This window comes from Saccopteryx bilineata, chromosome 6 (genome assembly GCF_036850765.1).
Source record: "Saccopteryx bilineata isolate mSacBil1 chromosome 6, mSacBil1_pri_phased_curated, whole genome shotgun sequence".
NCBI classification, from domain to species: Eukaryota; Metazoa; Chordata; class Mammalia; order Chiroptera; family Emballonuridae; genus Saccopteryx; species Saccopteryx bilineata.
The window spans coordinates 56,385,141-56,402,965 of NC_089495.1; the positions used below are offsets into that span (position 1 = coordinate 56,385,141).

General features: G+C 37.4%; 1 protein-coding gene across 1 annotated transcript in view; it reads right to left on the reverse strand.

Annotated features, from left to right (window-relative positions):
- GPC6 (glypican 6) overlaps window positions 1-17,825 on the reverse strand; it is a 1,376,210-nt gene that overhangs the window by 1,097,780 nt on the left and 260,605 nt on the right. The gene's annotated exons all lie outside the window — the stretch shown is intronic.

Below are 17,825 nucleotides of genomic sequence, written 5' to 3' on the forward strand. Positions count from 1 at the left end.
TTGAAAGACCATGGTCAACTGTACATTGCTTATTGTTACTATAAGAGGCTGCTAATATGCCAAGAGATGAATACACATCGAGAGAAATCAAAGTCAAGAGTATTGTTTCTAAGACTAATGCCTATATTTATATTGTTTGGTTACTTTAAAAAAAAAGTCATATTTATTTCTATTTCAGAAAATCATAGCATATAAGTATTTCAAGGGACATGCTTTCAACATTTATTTTCCTGCTACATCAACAATTTAGAATGCATTGTTGAGTTATAATAATGTTCACGGTGGCAAAAATCACATCAATACTCTTGTTTGGTTAGATTTTCTAGTGAAGCATAAAGAAACCTATTAATAAGACAAAATCTACCAGGTGAGTATCCCATATAGTTTAATAGTACTCATGTATATTTAAGAAGACATGAACAAGGGAATATTCTCTTGTAAAAAAAAAATCTATTAATTCCTAAAAGCATAACAAATAATTCTCCCAGACTATCTTATTAGCAACATCATGAATTATACAACAGAAATGTTTGCTCAAACTGTTTTTTTTCCTGATAAGAAACACTGAATTTTAAAAAGCAACCTCTACTTTAATATTTAATACCACAGCATATCTAGATCTCCAAGAGTACCAAGCCATTTAAGAAAGAGGTACACTTCATGTAATGTTAAAAGCATTCTGGCATTTTATATTATCTGCTTTTTAATGACTGTATTTTTCTAGCATTAAAAATGAATTAATCTCCTTCTTCCTAAGTAGTCTTGAACACAATGAAAGAAATAGTTCAACAGGTTACTCTTCCTTGTGGAAATCATATAAATTGTGGCCTCTCTTGGCATATATAGAGTAAAAGCAAAACATCTGACTGTGCATCTAAGCTCATCATCTTTTATAGAGTTTTGCAGACACAAGACTTTCTTATTTCCCATTGAATCATATTGACTCTAAGGTAGAGTACTAAAAAACAAATGAAACATGATTAAGGTACTCTCTATACAGTTTCATTCAGCAAAAACATCTGAGTTATACTCTATAGTCTTAAAGTAAAAGTACTTTAAGTAAATTAATATTAATAATTTGGGCCCTGGCTGGTTGGCTCAGTGGTGGAGCATTGGCTTGGCATGTAGATGTCCTGGGTTTGATTCCCAGAGTATGCAGGAGAGGCAACCATCAGCTTCTCCATCCCCCACCCCCTCCTTCTCTCTTTCTTCCTCTCGACAGACATGGTTTGATTGCCCCAGGCATTGAGGATGTCACCCTAGAGCCTCTAAGGCAGGTGCTAAAAATAGCTCAGTTGCGAACATGGCACCAGATGGGCAAAGCCTTGGCCCCAGACAGGGGTTGCTGGGTGTATCCTGGCCATGTGCATGCAGGAGTCTGTCTCTCTGTCTCCCCACCTCTCACTTAAAAAAGAAAAAAAATATTAATAATTGGGTAAGTTTATAAGAAATGCAAACAACTGTCATATCAACATGTTTCAATCATCACAGTGTATGCTGAACATCATCTTGATGAAAGATTGTTTAAAAAATGTAGTGAAAATTTATAGTTCTGATTAAAATGGTAATAAACAGTACCACCATGTCTCCCATTTAATGCAAGTGAACAGAATGCAAAGAGCATCTATCTAAGGATTCTGAATACTATCAGAGAGAGTAAAGAAGAACACCAGGATTTGAAATATATACTAGGCATCCATCCAATGATAAGTTTACCATTTTCCCCATGGCCTGAACTCAACACACTGGCAGTAGGCACCAGGATACAGATGGAGCAAACTCCAGGGGAAGCCCTGAACTTTTGGCTCATGGTTATGAAAGGGTATTCCAAATGGACAGGGAGGGTACAGAAATATCCAATTTCCCCTCCATCCTCCTGCATCTTGGCCCATAGCAATCCATCTTGTCAGTCAGGGACAGCAGCAATGAAAACTCATAGGAGACAAAACTTGGAGGGAGAACTGTCCCCTTCAGTTGATGGACTAGGTTTACAAAAGGGTGGGGCCAACCTGTTTATTTGTTTCTCTCTCCCTTCACAAGACTTGGCATGGGATGCTGCCTAGTTGTGGAACTGCATGGTAGAGAGAGGTAACTAAAGCCTCAGTACTCTGAATGGAGAAAAGAGAAGCATCAACCAACAGGAAATATCTGGGAAAATAACAGAAAGAAAGGAGCTTGAGAAAATGACCTCATAACGTCCTTTTATAAACACCTGGGCTCACCTCCAACTGCACATGTGCAGATTTGATCTGACTTAACATTCCAAAAACTTTGAGAATGGAATTAACAGACAGACCACCACACAAGTTTCAAGCTGGCCACTGGGTGGGGCACACATGGGACAGATTTAAATAACAATAAAAAGAATTTAAAACTTGAAGTGATGTTGCAACAAAACCCACAGAAAGTGAGTTCAAATCATGTCCTAAACCTAATCAGCTTAACTGAAAACAAAAAACTGAACTATCACCTGTTTGTGCAGAATTTAAACAAGATCCAGGATCTCATGTAATATTCAAAATGCACAGGAAAAAAATCCAAAATTACTTAGCACATGGAGAACAACCAAAATCTCAATTGCACAAAGAAAGCTATTAAAAAAACATCATTCTACAAGGATACAGGGTCCAGTTACCAAGAAGACATACCATCTTAATTGTGCATGCACAAAAAACCAGAGCTACATACATGAAACCCAAACCAACAATACTGAAAAGTAGAAAAATCTATAAACATAGTTAAACATTTCAATACTCCCCTCAGTAATAGAGAAACTGTAGAAAGTCAACTAGGATTAATATTAACTAAATAGTACATCAGTCAACTGAATCTAACTGACATTTATGGGTTACTCAATCCAAAGCAGTAGCATATACATAGTATTCAAATACAACTGTAACAGTCTCCAAAATAGACCATATCCTGAATCATAAAAAAAAACTAAAATAATTCATATCACAGAAAGTAAGTTTTCAAACCATAAAGAAGTTAAACTAAAATTCATGAACGGAAAAATAAGAGCAAATTCCCCTCAAACATTTGGAAGTCAACAATATACATCTAAATAATCTCCTGGCTGGCTTGTCAAAAAAAAGAAAAAAAAAGAAAAAAAAATAATCTATATGTCAAAGAGAAAATCTCACAGGAAATTAGATAATATTTTAAACTGATTGAAAACAAAAATACAATATGTCAAAGTTGTAATCAAATGATTCTATTAGGAAGAAGATAACATCTGACCTTTGCTGGTGTAGTGAATAAAGTGTTGACCTAGAATGCTGAGGTCAATGGTTCGAAACCCCAGGTGTGCACATATGAGAAGCAACTACTTACTACAAGTGGATGCTTCCTTTCCTCTCCCACCTTTCTCTCTCGCCTCTCTCTAAAATCAATAAATAAAACCTTAAAGAAAAGAAAGGAAGAAGAATAAATGTCTAGGTTAGTACATCATCCTAACATGCCAAGGAGGTGGGTTCAATCCCTAGTCAGGGCACATACAAGAAGCAACCAATAATGGCATAAATGAGTGGAACAACAAATCAATGTTTCTCTCTCTCTGGCTTTCTGTCTCTATCTTCCTTCCTCTCTCTCTCTCTAAAATTACATAAAATATATTTTTAAAAAAGAAAGAAGATACATTTCAAAATTTCCAATGAAATAACTAGAGAAAAGGGTAAATAAACACAAAGCAGGCAGAGGGAAGAAAATAAGAAAGAGAAAGCAGACTGACCAGGTGGTGGCGCAGTGGATAGTCTTGGACTGGGACACAGAAGACCCAGGTTCAAAACACTGAGGTTGCTGGTTGCTGGCTTGAGCGCATGCTCATCTGGATTGAGAAAGGCTCACCAGCTCGGGCCTAAGGATGCTGGCATGAGCAAGGGATCACTCAGTCAGCTATACACTTCCCCCGCCCCCCGTCAAAGCACATATGAGAAAGCAATCAATGAACAACTAAGGTGAAACAACAGAGTTGAGGTTTCTCATCTCTCACTCTTCCTGTCTATCTGTCCATATCTCTGTTACCAAAAAAAAGAAGAAAAGCAGAAATCAATGAAATAAAAAAAAAATAGAAAAGGTCAATAGCCTGACCAGGTGGTGGCACAGTAGATAAAGTGTCAACTTGGGACTCTCAGGACCCAAGTTTAAAACCCCAAGGTCACCAGCTTGAGCACATGCTCATCCAGCTTGAGAGTAGGCTCATCACCTTAAGCACAGGGTCATGGGCTTGACCATGGGATCATAACAATAATTTTTATGATCCCATGGTCACAGGCTTGAGCCCAAAAGTTGATGGCTTGAAGCCCAGTGTCACTGGCTTGAGCCCAAAGGTCACTGATTTGAAGCGCAAGGTCACTGGCTTGAGCAAGGGGTCACTGGCTTGGCTGGAACCTCCCCCGCCTCCTTGTCAAGGCATGTGTGAGAAGCAAAACAACTAAAGTGAAGAAACTATTAGTTGATGCTTCTCATTCATCTCTCTCCCTTCCTGTCTCTCGCTCTCTAATTAAAAAAAAAAAAAAGAGGTTAATAAAACCAAAAACTGATTTTTCCCTAGCTGGTTGGCTCAGCAGTAGAGTGTCAGCTCTGCATGTGGAAGTCCCAGGTTTGATTTCTGATCAGGGCACACAGCAGAAGTGCCCATCTGCTTTTCCACCCCTCCCCCTCTTCTTTTTCTCTGTCTCTCTCTTCCCCTCCTGCAGCCAAGACTCCATTAGAGCAAACTTTGCCTAGGCACTGAGAATGGCTCAATGGCCTCTGCCTCAGGCACTAGAATGGCTCCAGTTGCATTGGAGCAACGGCTCAGGTAGGCAGAGTATCGTCCCCTAGTATGCATTCCGGATGGATCCCTGTTGGGAGCATGCGGGAGTCTCTCTGCCTCCTACTTCTCACTTCAGAAAAATTTAAAAAAAAACCCAAAAAACAAACAAACAAAAAGCCCCCCAAAAGTGATTTTTAAAAACATCAACACATTTTACAAGCCTTTGGAAAGACAGAAGAGATAAGACACAAATTGCCAATACCAGGAATAAAAAAAGGAAGTATCACCACAAACCCTGCAGGAATTAAATAGATAGGAATTATATAAACATTAACTCACATAATTCCAACAATCACAAATGACATGGGCCAATTGTATTAAACTATTTATGATAATGACGTAGATAACATCTATGATCCTATAACTATTAACCAGTTGAAGTTGGGGTAAGAAAGACTTTTTGAAAAGAATCTCCAAGGCCACTTAGTTTCACTGGCAAATTCTACCAAACATTTAAAGAAATAACACAAATTTTATACAAAATTTGTTCAAAATTTTTCTCCTCAAACTAGAAATAGAAGAAAACTTCCTTAACCTAATAAATGGTACCTAAAACCTATATCTCTCATTTTATGGTAAAAGAAAAAAAAAAGACAGAATTATCCTAATTATCCCTAATCAGTGCAATAAGTCAAGTAAAATAAATAAGAGCCACACAGATTGAAAAGGAAGAAATAAACTTATCTCTATTTCTTGATGACATAAATGTCTATATAGAAAACTGTAAGAAATGCATGCAAAAAAATTATTAGAACTAAGAAGAATGTTTAACAAGGCTATATAGTACAAGATTAACACACAAAATTAATTTACTTTCAAAAGTACCATTTATAGTAACTTAAAAAAAAAAGAAATTCTTAGGTATAAATATAACAAAACATGTATAGACATTTAAATAAAAATAATGGAGAGAAATCATGTTCACCAGTTAGATAACTTACATAATAAAGATGTCAATTCTCTCTAAATTAAATTTAATATAATTACAATAAATACCTCAGAAAAATTTTTCTTTTTATAAGATTTCATTTATTGATTTTAGAGAGAGGAATGAGAGAAAGGATGGGGGAGGGAGGAAGCATCAACCTGCTTCTTGTATGTGCCTCGACCCAGCAAGCCCCAGCTCTCGAACTGGCAACCTCAGCACTCCAGGTCAACACTTCATCTACTGTGCCTCAACAGGTCAGGCTGAAGAATTTCTCTTTCTTTAGGAATAGACAAGTTGATTCTAAAATTACTCAAACATTTTGGAAATAAGAACACCACTTTTAGAAGAATTACATTATACAATGTTAAGACATAACTTTTATAAAACTACAGTAATCAAAATTATGGAGTGGGTGGAAGAATATACAACAGAATAAAATAAACCATAAATAAAGCCATCACATGGTGGCCATTAGATTTTTGACAAAGGTTAAAAAACAACTAAATAGTGTTAGGGCAGTTAAATATCCATATGCCAAAATTAAGGGGGAAAGAAATGAACTTTTATATAAATCTTACACACCTATGTAAACTTCAAGTTGATCATAGTCTGAAACATAAAATATAAAATTATAAAACTTTTAGAAAGCCACAGAGGAGAATTTTTTTTGTGGCTTAGGATTAGACAAAGATATGACACCAAAGCATGATCTGTAAAAGGGAAAAAATGATAAATTGGGCTTCAGAAATATTGAAAATCTTTTTTTTTTCTGTGAAAGAGACTTTTAGAGAATCAAAGGACAAAGTATAGAATGGAATAATTTTTTCTATAATCACACATCCAACAAAGGACTTTTATCTAGTTTCATATCCTGAATGTAAAAGTGATTACTCAAATCTACCCATGTCTTAAAATGCACAGACTTGTACACCAAAAAAATAAAATAAAAATATCCCTTTAACTACATAATTTTTAAAATAACACAAACAGCCTGGGCAGGCAGTGGCACGATGGATAGAGCATCAGCCTGAGATGCAGAGGACCCAGGTTCAAAACCTAGAGGCTGTTGGCTTAAGAGTGGGCTCACCAGTTTGAGTGCAGGGTCACTGGCTGGTGCGTGGGATCATAGATATGACCCGCATGGTAGTTGGCTTGAGCCGAAAGGTTACTGGCTTGAGTCCAAGGTCACTGGCTTGAGCCCAGGTCGCTGGCTTGAGCAAGGGGTCACTCGCTCTGCTTTAGTCCCCAGGTCAAGGTACATATGAGAAAGCAATCAATAAACAACTAAGGAAGGTGCTGCAACGAAGAATGGATGCTTCTCATCTCTTTTATCCTGTCTGTCCCTATCCATTCTTCTCTCTGCCCCTGTCTTTGTCTCTCTTGCAAAAAAATAAAAATAACACAAACATTTTTAAAAATGGACCAAAATGAGTACAAACCTTCCAGTTATTATTTTTAGTAAGGTCTGTGGTAAAGCTGCAGAGTGCAAAATCTAGCCATTTTTTCTCAGATAAGTTTTAAAATTATTTTAATTACCCTGAAGATTAATCACAGAAAGTAGCCAGGTTAAAAGTGGAGAACTAAGCATAAAATCTATCGCTGCCTTAACAGAAAACCAAGAACCAAAAAAAAAAAAGAGGGTTTAATTAGTGTCATTTGCAGTGAAATATGGAGGTGGTTAAATCTTACAATGGTTTTCTTTGACAATTTGCAAGCCAAATTTTTATTTTCATTTTTCTAGTGAAACCGCCCTATCCTTGCATGGTATAATTACGTCATTAGAATTGTCCCAGTTAGTTTACTTAAAAAAATTTTTTTATTGATTTTTAGAAAGAGAGAGAAACATTGATTTGCTGTTCTACTTATTTATGCATTCACTGCTTGATTCCTATATGTGCCCTGACCTGGGATCAAACCCATACCCATACCCCTGGCATACTGGCATGATGCACTAACCAACTTAGCTACCTGGCTAGGCCCAGTTAGTTTATATTAATATTTGGGTAATTTAACTTAAAGTCTCTTTTCAGTTGACCCATGTGTTATGTATGTTCTTCTTTAACACAGTGTACAGTGGTGAACATCACACTTGTGGCTGTTTTTTTCTGACTTCTGTGAACAGGAACATTGTATTTTTTAAAAAGACAACAGTTTTCTGGGAAGCTAATTAACCTTCAAAATCCAGTATTGAACCCAACATTCTATATATATTGTTTCTTTATTACAATAAAATATATAAGCAAATTAAATCTTCTGGCTTCATGTAGATGTTTTACTTCAATAGATTTGCAACTATTTTTCACAAACATTCAACAGCCTCATTTGTAGCATAGGGATAAAGGGATAAAATTTCTCATTTTGAGGCACAGACTTGACTAAGGTTGGTGAGCAAATGCAAGCAAAATCTTAAAATTCAATAGCCCAAATTCATTCATTGCAGTCCAATAATCATTATAAGTGTAAACTAATTATTGAAAGCATTTTGTCATGTGTGTAGAAATTCACTTACAGTTTTACAGGCATATGTCAGAGATACATAGGGTTCAGTTCCAGACCACCTCAATAAAACAAGTACAGGCAGACCTTGGAAATATTACAGGTATGGTTCAAAACTGCTGTAATGAAGCTCATATTGTGATAAAGCAACGTATAATCTTTTGTCTGGTAGAAGGTCTTGCCTTCAACATAAAAAAATTCAACACTTGCGAAGTGCAATATAGAAATTCATAATAAAAAGAAGTATGCCCGTACTTGCTACAACCGTCTTTAATCATCTGAGGAATCAACTAAAGTTTCAGGCTAATAAGATTACCATGAACCACATCTGACATCAGTCACTTAAGGGGTTACAAAGGAAGAATTGTAGTTTGCTGACAAGGCAATGTCAGGCATTCTTCTGCGAGATTCTCTGCAGCACTCCACACAGTTGCTCAGGTGAAAGGAAACAAGATACCCATCAGAGGGAATGGGAGTCACCTGGTTAAAAGACTCATGTTTAAGCCCTGGCCGGTTGGCTCAGCGGTAGAGCGTCGGCCTGGCGTGCGGGGGACCCGGGTTCGATTCCCGGCCAGGGCACATAGGAGAAGCGCCCATTTGCTTCTCCACCCCCGCCCCCTCCTTCCTCTCTGTCTCTCTCTTCCCCTCCCACAGCCGAGGCTCCATTGGAGCAAAGATGGCCCGGGCGCTGGGGATGGCTCCTTGGCCTCTGCCCCAGGTGCTAGAGTGGCTCTAGTTGCGGCAGAGCAACCCCCCGGAGGGGCAGAGCGTTGCCCCTGGTGGGCGTGCCGGGTGGATCCCGGTCGGGCGCATGCGGGAGTCTGTCTGACTATCTCTCCCCATTTCCAGCTTCAGAAAAACACACACACACAAAAAAATGATCATTAAAAAAAAAAGACTCATGTTTTATATCTATTATATCAATCCCACAAGCACAGCTTCCAGGGCACCCCCCGCAAGAAACATAACATTTATCAGTCACCACAGTCAGGGAAGCCCAATATAATAGTAACTCCACTGGCTATTAATAATTCATTTATAATTTCTCCCATGACATATGCAACTTACCAATTAGGTGTCATGGCAGAAGCAAAATTCCTTAGTAATTGAGTTGGTGCACTATCTGTAACGGCTTATAGTTGGTTATCAGGTGATCAAAGGTAGAGAGTTAACCAAAGTTCAAATTCTCATGCAGAAAGATAAAAAGGGCTTGTCAACATTTTGCTTACGAGTAAATAAGTAGCCTGACCTGTGGTGGCACAGTGGGTAAAAGCACCAACTTGGAATGCTGAGGACACCAGTTCAAAACCCCAGGCTTGCCTGGTCAAGGCACATATGGGAGTTGATGCTTCCTGCTCCTTCCCCCCTTCTCTCTCTCTCTTTCTCTCCTCCCTAAAAAGTGAATAAATAAAAATATTTTAAAAAAATAATAAATCTATAAAACAAAAAAAAGTAAAAAAGGAGGCAATTTGTTATATAAAAATTTTCTAGACTAGGTGTTGGGAAAACAGCTGTGTGAAGTTTGCTCGCTTACACTTTGCATGATTAGTGCATGTGCACATTGCAGAGCCACATGTGCATAGCCTACTTGAGGCTATGGGCGGATTGAGGATTGCTTGCTCGCCACTGCCACTGCGAGGGGCCGTTTCGCTGTTTGTTCGCCTGCTGCTGTGAGAAGCAGTTTCCCCTGCCTGTTTGCTTGTTTGCCAATGCAAGCGGAATGGCCCACCGCCTTCCAGCTCTGCAGTTCCTCTACTGTCTGCCCGAATCCAGTGTGAACCTGCCTGGCCTCGGCCACCAGCATTATTACACTTGGAGTTGGAAAACATGGATTTGGACCCTGATGCGGCACCTTGCCAGTTGTGTGACATTGGGGAAATTATCTGATCTCTTAACTTTTTTCCATCAGTAAAATGTGGGTAATTGTTCTCCAACATTTATTTTGACGATGGAATTATAGGGCAGATTTGGATATACTTAGAGGGTAGCTGAGAATTAAAACTCAATTAATATTAAAAAAATTAAAGCTGATAAGATAGCAAACTTACTGTTTACATATCTACAGTAATACTTGACCAGCATATAAAAATCAAAGCCTAGATTCTGACACTCTACCATCAGCCACTAGTTATTTTTCTTCCAATCACTTCTTTATATGCATGCCCAATTCTTATAGTCTTTGGAAAACCAAGAGCATACCCAACTCTTAAAAATCCCCCATAGAATCAAGCTAGGTATTCAACAAATTCCTGTAAAATAATCACACCCATCATATAGAATTAACAGAAAACCAAACTGTACCTTTTTAATTCTTTTTCCGTTGATTGAGAGAGAAAGGAAGAGAGAGATAGAGAATGATCAACTCGTTCCATTTAGTTGTGTACTTATTGATTGCTTCTCATCTGTGCCCTGACTAGGGATCAAACCTGTGAACTTGGTTTGCTGGGAGAACTATTTATCCACTGATACACCTGGCTAGAGCCAAAATGTACCTTTTTTTAAAAAAAAATTAACTCATTTCTATACTATAAGCAATTTAGATGATCCCAATTCTTGGACTCATTTATTGAAATGCATTCAATAAATACTGTCTGAGCACTTGCAAAGAGTCAGGGATGGTGTTCAAAGTTAGGACTAGAACTTCTAAGCTAAATACAGTTTTTGCCCTCACACATAGTTCATATGCAAGTTAAGAATTCTGTTAAAAAGCAAGTCAACATTCAAAAAATAATTACATATTGTTATCTTTGTTAGGGAAACAAAAGACTGAGGTGGAGACTTTCTAGGCAAATCATTTGCTACAGGTGGTCACGGATGGTGTCAAGCAGAAATTTGAGGATTTATCCAAGCAAAGATAAAAGAGAAGAGGTCAAAGCAGAGAGAGACCTTGAATTAGAAAAAAAAGCTATTATGTTTAAGTATTGATAGAAGACCATCTTCGGATAATGGCCTTTTAGTTTATTCAAGAAAAAAGAAAAGAAAAAAAGTATAGCAGTTTACTTACAACATAACATTATTTCAAAAGGCATTTCAGAGTGTGATTCGGGTTAATTAGAATTGTTGTTATTCAAGTCTTAACATGGTCTCTATTTCAATTATCAAAGCTCAACACTGGTATAGGATGGCATGCCAAAAATTACTAATGAGATGTCTGCAAAAAACAGTGATAAAGGTCTACTCTTGAAAAACAAATCACAAGTCTCAAACGTGGCAATGACCTGAAATACACACACACCCTTTCACTTTAAGCAGATCTGGTAATTGGATCAAGCTAGCAACAGTACTCTGCACCAAAATTGAATTTAGAAAAAATAAAGGTTCAAATGTTCAGCTCCTGCAAGATATAATATAATCTAAGTACTTTTGGTCTTCTGATGGAGCAGATAAATTGTGGTAGCCATTCTGCAAACTTCCATTAAATACAGATCTTTAGACATTATTTATTTCTGTATATTTCAGATAAGCACCAGTGCAGGGCCTGATGCTGTGTGTACCTAATAAAACAGTCCCACTCCAAGTAGGAGATTATATTAAATATTATTTTAAATCAAGGATTTACTTAAAATAATAGATTATACCATAAATAATTCAATTTCTAATCTGAAAGATACCACAGTATGTGATGGATAGATGATTTAAGCAACATAATATTTGGGTTGAAGTACCAATGTGTTTTTCATAAGCAACTGAAATTGGAGCACAATTTAGTCTACTTCAAACAAAGATTGTCCTAATTCTTAAATAAAATGATTCATACAAAAACTGTCATATTTTGGGGAGGCTTTAGAAATGTGTTTAGCAGCAGTTTGAAACCTCAGGAGGTAAATAGCAGGAAAATAAAGCAGAAGCAGGACAGAGGGCAGGGAAGAAAGGAGAGGGAAGGACATGGATGAGACCCAGACTCCGTCAGGACCAAGGAAGTTGCTTTGCGGCATAGTGTTCTGTGATTCTTTTCTTCTTCTATATGCAGTAGGCCTAATGATGTTCTGCTGGCACCCAGGAGAGCTTATTAAGGTAGCCAACCCCTTTATTGTCACATTTCACACAAATTGTTCTTGTGTTCTTTCTTACCTGTACTCATCATTTTCCCTTTATTCCATAGTTTTTCCCCCCAATTTTTATAATATTTAAGTGGAGAGAGATTTTTATTCCTTACAATCTTTACAAAACCTAGAATTGACTGGCAAACTTGAGTTTCTTAGCTTTTTCACTTTAAGATTAAATTCTTAAAATCAAAAGAATGACCACTTCTTTTTTTATTTTTTTTTTTTATAATTTTATTTTTTTAATGGGGCGACATCAATAAATCAGGTTACATATATTCAAAGATCAACAAGTCCAGGTTATCTTGTCTTTCAATTATGTTGCATACCCATCACCCAAAGTCAGATTGTTCTCTGTCACCTTCTATCTAGTTTTCTTTGTGCCCCTCCCCCTCCCCCTTTCCCTCTCCCTTTCCCCCTTCCCCCCCCGTAACCACCACACTCTTATCAATGTCTCTTAGTTTCACTTTTATGAAATGACCACTTCTTTAAATGTAAGAATTGCCTTCCAATCCTGTAATCCTGGAGAAGAGTACATCAGAAGTCCTATTTATACCAGTGGCTTCTTTAGGTCAATGAGATATCAATGATTAAAAGTGTAGAGTCAGTAGAAAACTTGCATTTGTTTCCCAGTAATGTCCAGTGAGAGGCTGGTAATCCTGATTATAGGCTGTCATATACAGGCACCTGACTCTCATCATTCTCTGATGGCTTTCTATATGCTCTATGACTTTGAAGAATCTTTTCAAAGATGATGAGGGATGGAATCTTCCTTAAAGTACATTTTGAATCTCCAACAGAGATGACACAATAAATCTTCAAGCAATTTTGGACCATATGTCACAACTTTTGAAGGCCAACGAAGGCTCTCATTGTTAAGGGATTGCCTAACACTGACAGCTATTGAGGCTTTCTTCTCTCTGGCAAGAGTGCCTACTTACAATGGTATGGCTTGTTAGCTGGATATTATGTAACACGCTTCATGTATTATCTGAAATCCCATAAATGTCCTAGTTTCCTTCATGTTTATCTTTTTCAGTTCACCTACAACTGTTTGTATTGTGTGCACAGACCTTGGGAATGTAAAGGTGAGATACTGTGAAGTTGGAAATGTAAAAAAGAGATAAAAACAAGTCATTAAAGGAATGCATCATGTTAGATTTTAAAAAAATCAATACTGTATCATAGAAAGTTGACTTAGAAACATTAGGTTGACAATGAAGATATCTAGATTCTAACAAGTGTAACTTATGGCAGATCACCAAACCACTCCGGGCTTTGGTGAATTTGAATACGAAATGGATGGCCTTCCTCTATTTTTCAAATGTCCCTAAATAGTTTTAAAAATCAATGGTAGACTAGATCTATTGTATGCCACAGTTATACATGTGAACAGTGTTTAGGTATCCTTTTGACAATCAATGAATTGTAGTCACTCTAAAAGAATTAAATTCCTTAACAAGCTTAATAATTATATTTGTAATTAAAAAAAAACACTTCTTTTTTATATCTAAAAGTTTGAAAGGAAATGTTTTTTTCTGATTCCAAAAGTTCAGAGACAGCCTTGGCCGGTTGGCTCAATGGTAGAGTGTCGGCCTGGTGTGCAGGAGTCCTGGGTTAGATTCCCGGTCAGGGCACACAAGAGAAGCACCCATCTGCTCTTCCACCCCTCCCCCTCTCCTTCCTCTCTATCTCTTTCTTCCCCTCCCGCAGCCAAGGCTCCATTGGAGCAAAGTTGAGGGTGGCTCTGTGACCTCTGCCTCAGGCACTAGAATGGCTCTGGTTGCAACAGAGCGACGCCCCAGATGGGCAGAGCATCGCCCCCTGGTAGGCATGCCGGGTGGATCCCGGTCGGGTGCATGTGGGAGTCTATCTGACTGCCTCCTTGTTTCCAACTTTGGAAGAATACCAAAAAAAAAATGTTCAGAGACAAAGAAATTAAAAATTTTGTAATGAAAGAAAAACATCTGAAAAAATTTTGAAGATGTTAATGCAGGAATACTTTCACTGAACTAGTATACAGGGGTCCCCAAACTACAGCCCATGGGTCGCATGCGGCCCCCTGAGGCCATTTATCCAGCCCCCACCGCACTTCTGGAAGGGACACCTCTTTCATTGGTAGTCAGTGAGAGGAGCATAGTTCCCATTGAAATACTGGTCAGTTTGTTGATTTAAATTTACTTGTTCTTTATTTTAAATATTGTATTTGTTCCCGTTTTGTTCTTTTACTTTAAAATAAGATATGTGCAGTGTGCATAGGGATTTGTTCATAGTTTTTTTTATAGTCTGACCCTCCAACGGTCTGAGGGACAGTGAACTGGCCCCCTGTGTATAAAGTTTGGGGACCACTGATAGTATATATGTGAAGAGTAACTCTTCCTCAGTAAGCAACGATTTAAAAAAGACACCAGACAGGTATTGCATGGTTTAACCCTGGCAAAGTGAACCTGTGCCAAATGCCATGACTTCTAAAGACATAAATTGCACCAGCTCCTGATATTCCCAAAGGTCTATCATAGAATAGGGACAGGCATCAGTTAAAAAAATATAAAAGGTTTGACTGTTGCCAGACTGAGTAAGGAAAAGTTTTGCCTAGTAAATAAGCTTCACTTAATCTGTTTGGCTTCAGGCCAAATACTGGTTTCTAAATGACTAGGCTTTCATCTGCTTGTATAGGAGTTATATAGAGAGTTTTTAAAATTACCCACCCTCTGGAACATCTGCAAAGATTCTCATTCAGTACCTTCAGCAACTCAAGGATGGAGCCTAAAATCTCTGTTCTACAAAACCTCTCGGTGACGGGTGGACTCAATCAAGTTGAGGAAGAGGAGACACAGTCCTGATTACATTCATGTCTTCCCGGAAATTTTTAGTGGCAGAGCCAAGATTAAAACTGAGACCCTACTGGTTGCTAATCTGAATACAACTTTGAGTTCTACTAAAAATAAAAAGTGTAGCTCTAGTATTGTATTTTTCAGATAGATATTTGAGGGAGAGAAAACAAAACAAATCTTTTTTTTTTTTTTCCCTGAAGCTGGAAACGGGGAGAAACAGTCAGACAGACTCCCGCATGCGCCCGACTGGGATCCACCCGGCACGCCCACCAGGGGCGATGCTCTGCCCACGAGGGGGCGATGCTCTGCCCCTCCGGGGCGTCGCTCTGTTGTGACCAGAACCACTCTAGCGCCTGGGGCAGAGGCCAAGGAGCCATCCCCAGCACCCGGGCCATCTTTACTCCAATGGAGCCTTGGCTGCAGGAGGGGAAGAGAGAGACAGAGAGGAAGGAGAGGGGGGGGGTAGAGAAGCAAATGGGCGCTTCTCCTATGTGCCCTGGCCGGGAATCAAACCCGGGTCCCCCGCACGCCAGGCCGACGCTCTACCGCTGAGCCAACCGGCCAGGGCCCAAAACAAATCTTTGAATCTGTCACTGCCTGATTCATTCAACAAGTGTTTACTATTTACTCCATATTGTTGCTAAATTAAGTGTTAGGGACATTGGGAAATAATAACATGAATAACAGGTGGAATCTTCACTTTATAAAGTGTTCTGTAAGAGCAACTTCTAATCATAAATTCATATGCACATTATAATATTAAAAGCAGTAGTATATGATGTCATGAGCAGTATATGCATAGAATAGTTTTAAAACCATGTAAATCAATACTGAGTCTACATAAGGAATATAACACTAATGAATTCTAGAAGGGAGAAACCCATCTCAAAAAGAGGGATAATATTAATTATTCAGTTTATCTGATCATTATAAAAAAACAAGTGATGTACTTTTGCTCCAAATTGTGTTTTTTGGTCATAATCTTCCAAAAGAATGACTCACTACTTTTACTTCTAGATAATTATTAATTTTTTCTTTATGTTTTCTAATAAATCAAGAGCTCTACTTTTCATTTAAAAATTATATAATGGTTTTTCTAATATTTATGTATATTTGAGCTACAAAATAGCATTACATCATGGATATATTGGTAACTTTTAACTATCATCATTAAATATAAAATTAAATGCATTGTTTTTATATGGAGTAAATTTAAATGTCTGTGCAACTTTTAACCTAACTTTCTTATATAAAATTAACTGGAAAAGCATAAGAATTTAAAACATTAACTTAAAATATTATAGCAAAGGGCTCTCTATTTTCAAACTGTCAAATATAAAAACTGATATTACTGTCAGACTTTTCCCCAAGGTTGAAGAACCAGCAGTAATTAAAGAACATTTATCCAGTCAAAAAAACAGAGACACAATATACTGTATGACATCAGCTTGGCTGCCACAGCCTCTCAAGGTCAGGAAATCCATCACAATGACAACGGCTCATAGCTAGAAAAAGGGCAGAGTGACTTTAATGAGTAAGAAGCAAAGATAGTATTTTGTAAAGAAGCCAACTAGACATTGCTGTGTAGGAAAGGTGCCACCATAGACTCCCTGAAGTTATTTCAACCCCGCCATGGAGACAGACGACGATAAAGCAGATAAGGGTGAACACACAGCAGAAGCCAACAGAAGTCTGTCCCAAGGTCTACTTGAATCCTGGACAAATGGCATTGATTTAGAAGCATTTATGTGGTTTACTTCCCACACTCTTGGTCATAATTTAAATATGGAGATGCGTCTGAATACAATGAGATTACATTTTATTAAACTGAAAATAATAATAGCATTATATTCTAAAATTATAGAGGTTGACCCCTAACAATGTCAGAATACCTCAAGGTTATAGATAAGACAGGACCTCTAAATAAAATATTAGGAAAGAATATAGGACCTATAAAGTCTCAAAAAATGACATTATATCACAATTTTGTGTGAAAAGTTAGACAAATGACAACTATAGCTTAGAAAAACCTCAGGACCAATACTTTTCCTAAATTTATCTATGTAAATAAAACAATAGATTCTCGGGATGTAGTGCCATAACAACTCTATTTTCACAGTCAGTTGCTTCATTTGAGCAATCGTTGCATCTTTTCATAATTATTTCAATGACAGTCTCCTACTAGAAAAAAAAGCCAAAGACTGCTTATATCTTTTATTTTTAAACACCAAATAATACTCAAATGTTGCTTTTCAAAGATTATTTAATCAAGGTTTTTCCTAGAAATACATGTGCAAAACTTTTCCATTTAAAAAAATGTCAATAATAAAATTTACCACTTAAAGTCATTTACAAAAGGTCATTTTACTTAATGTTTTCTACACAAATTCACTAACCCCAAATTATCATATAGACATAGTGAGAACAAGTGTTAAATCCTGGACCCTGTGAAACAACTGCACTGTGACTAGATGGCATGCATGTATTTTTGGACATAAAATATTTTGTTTCTGGTAAATCAGATAAATGAATACAATTTCACAATAAATATGTGTTATCATAGAGACCTCAGGAGAAATGTATATATACTATGGGATCTAGGAAAGAAAATTAAGTTGTTTTAAAACATTATAAATGTTTATATTATAAGACTGTAGTTCCCATTACCCAGGACTTACAGTGATAAAGTATTTTCCCTAAATGTTTGT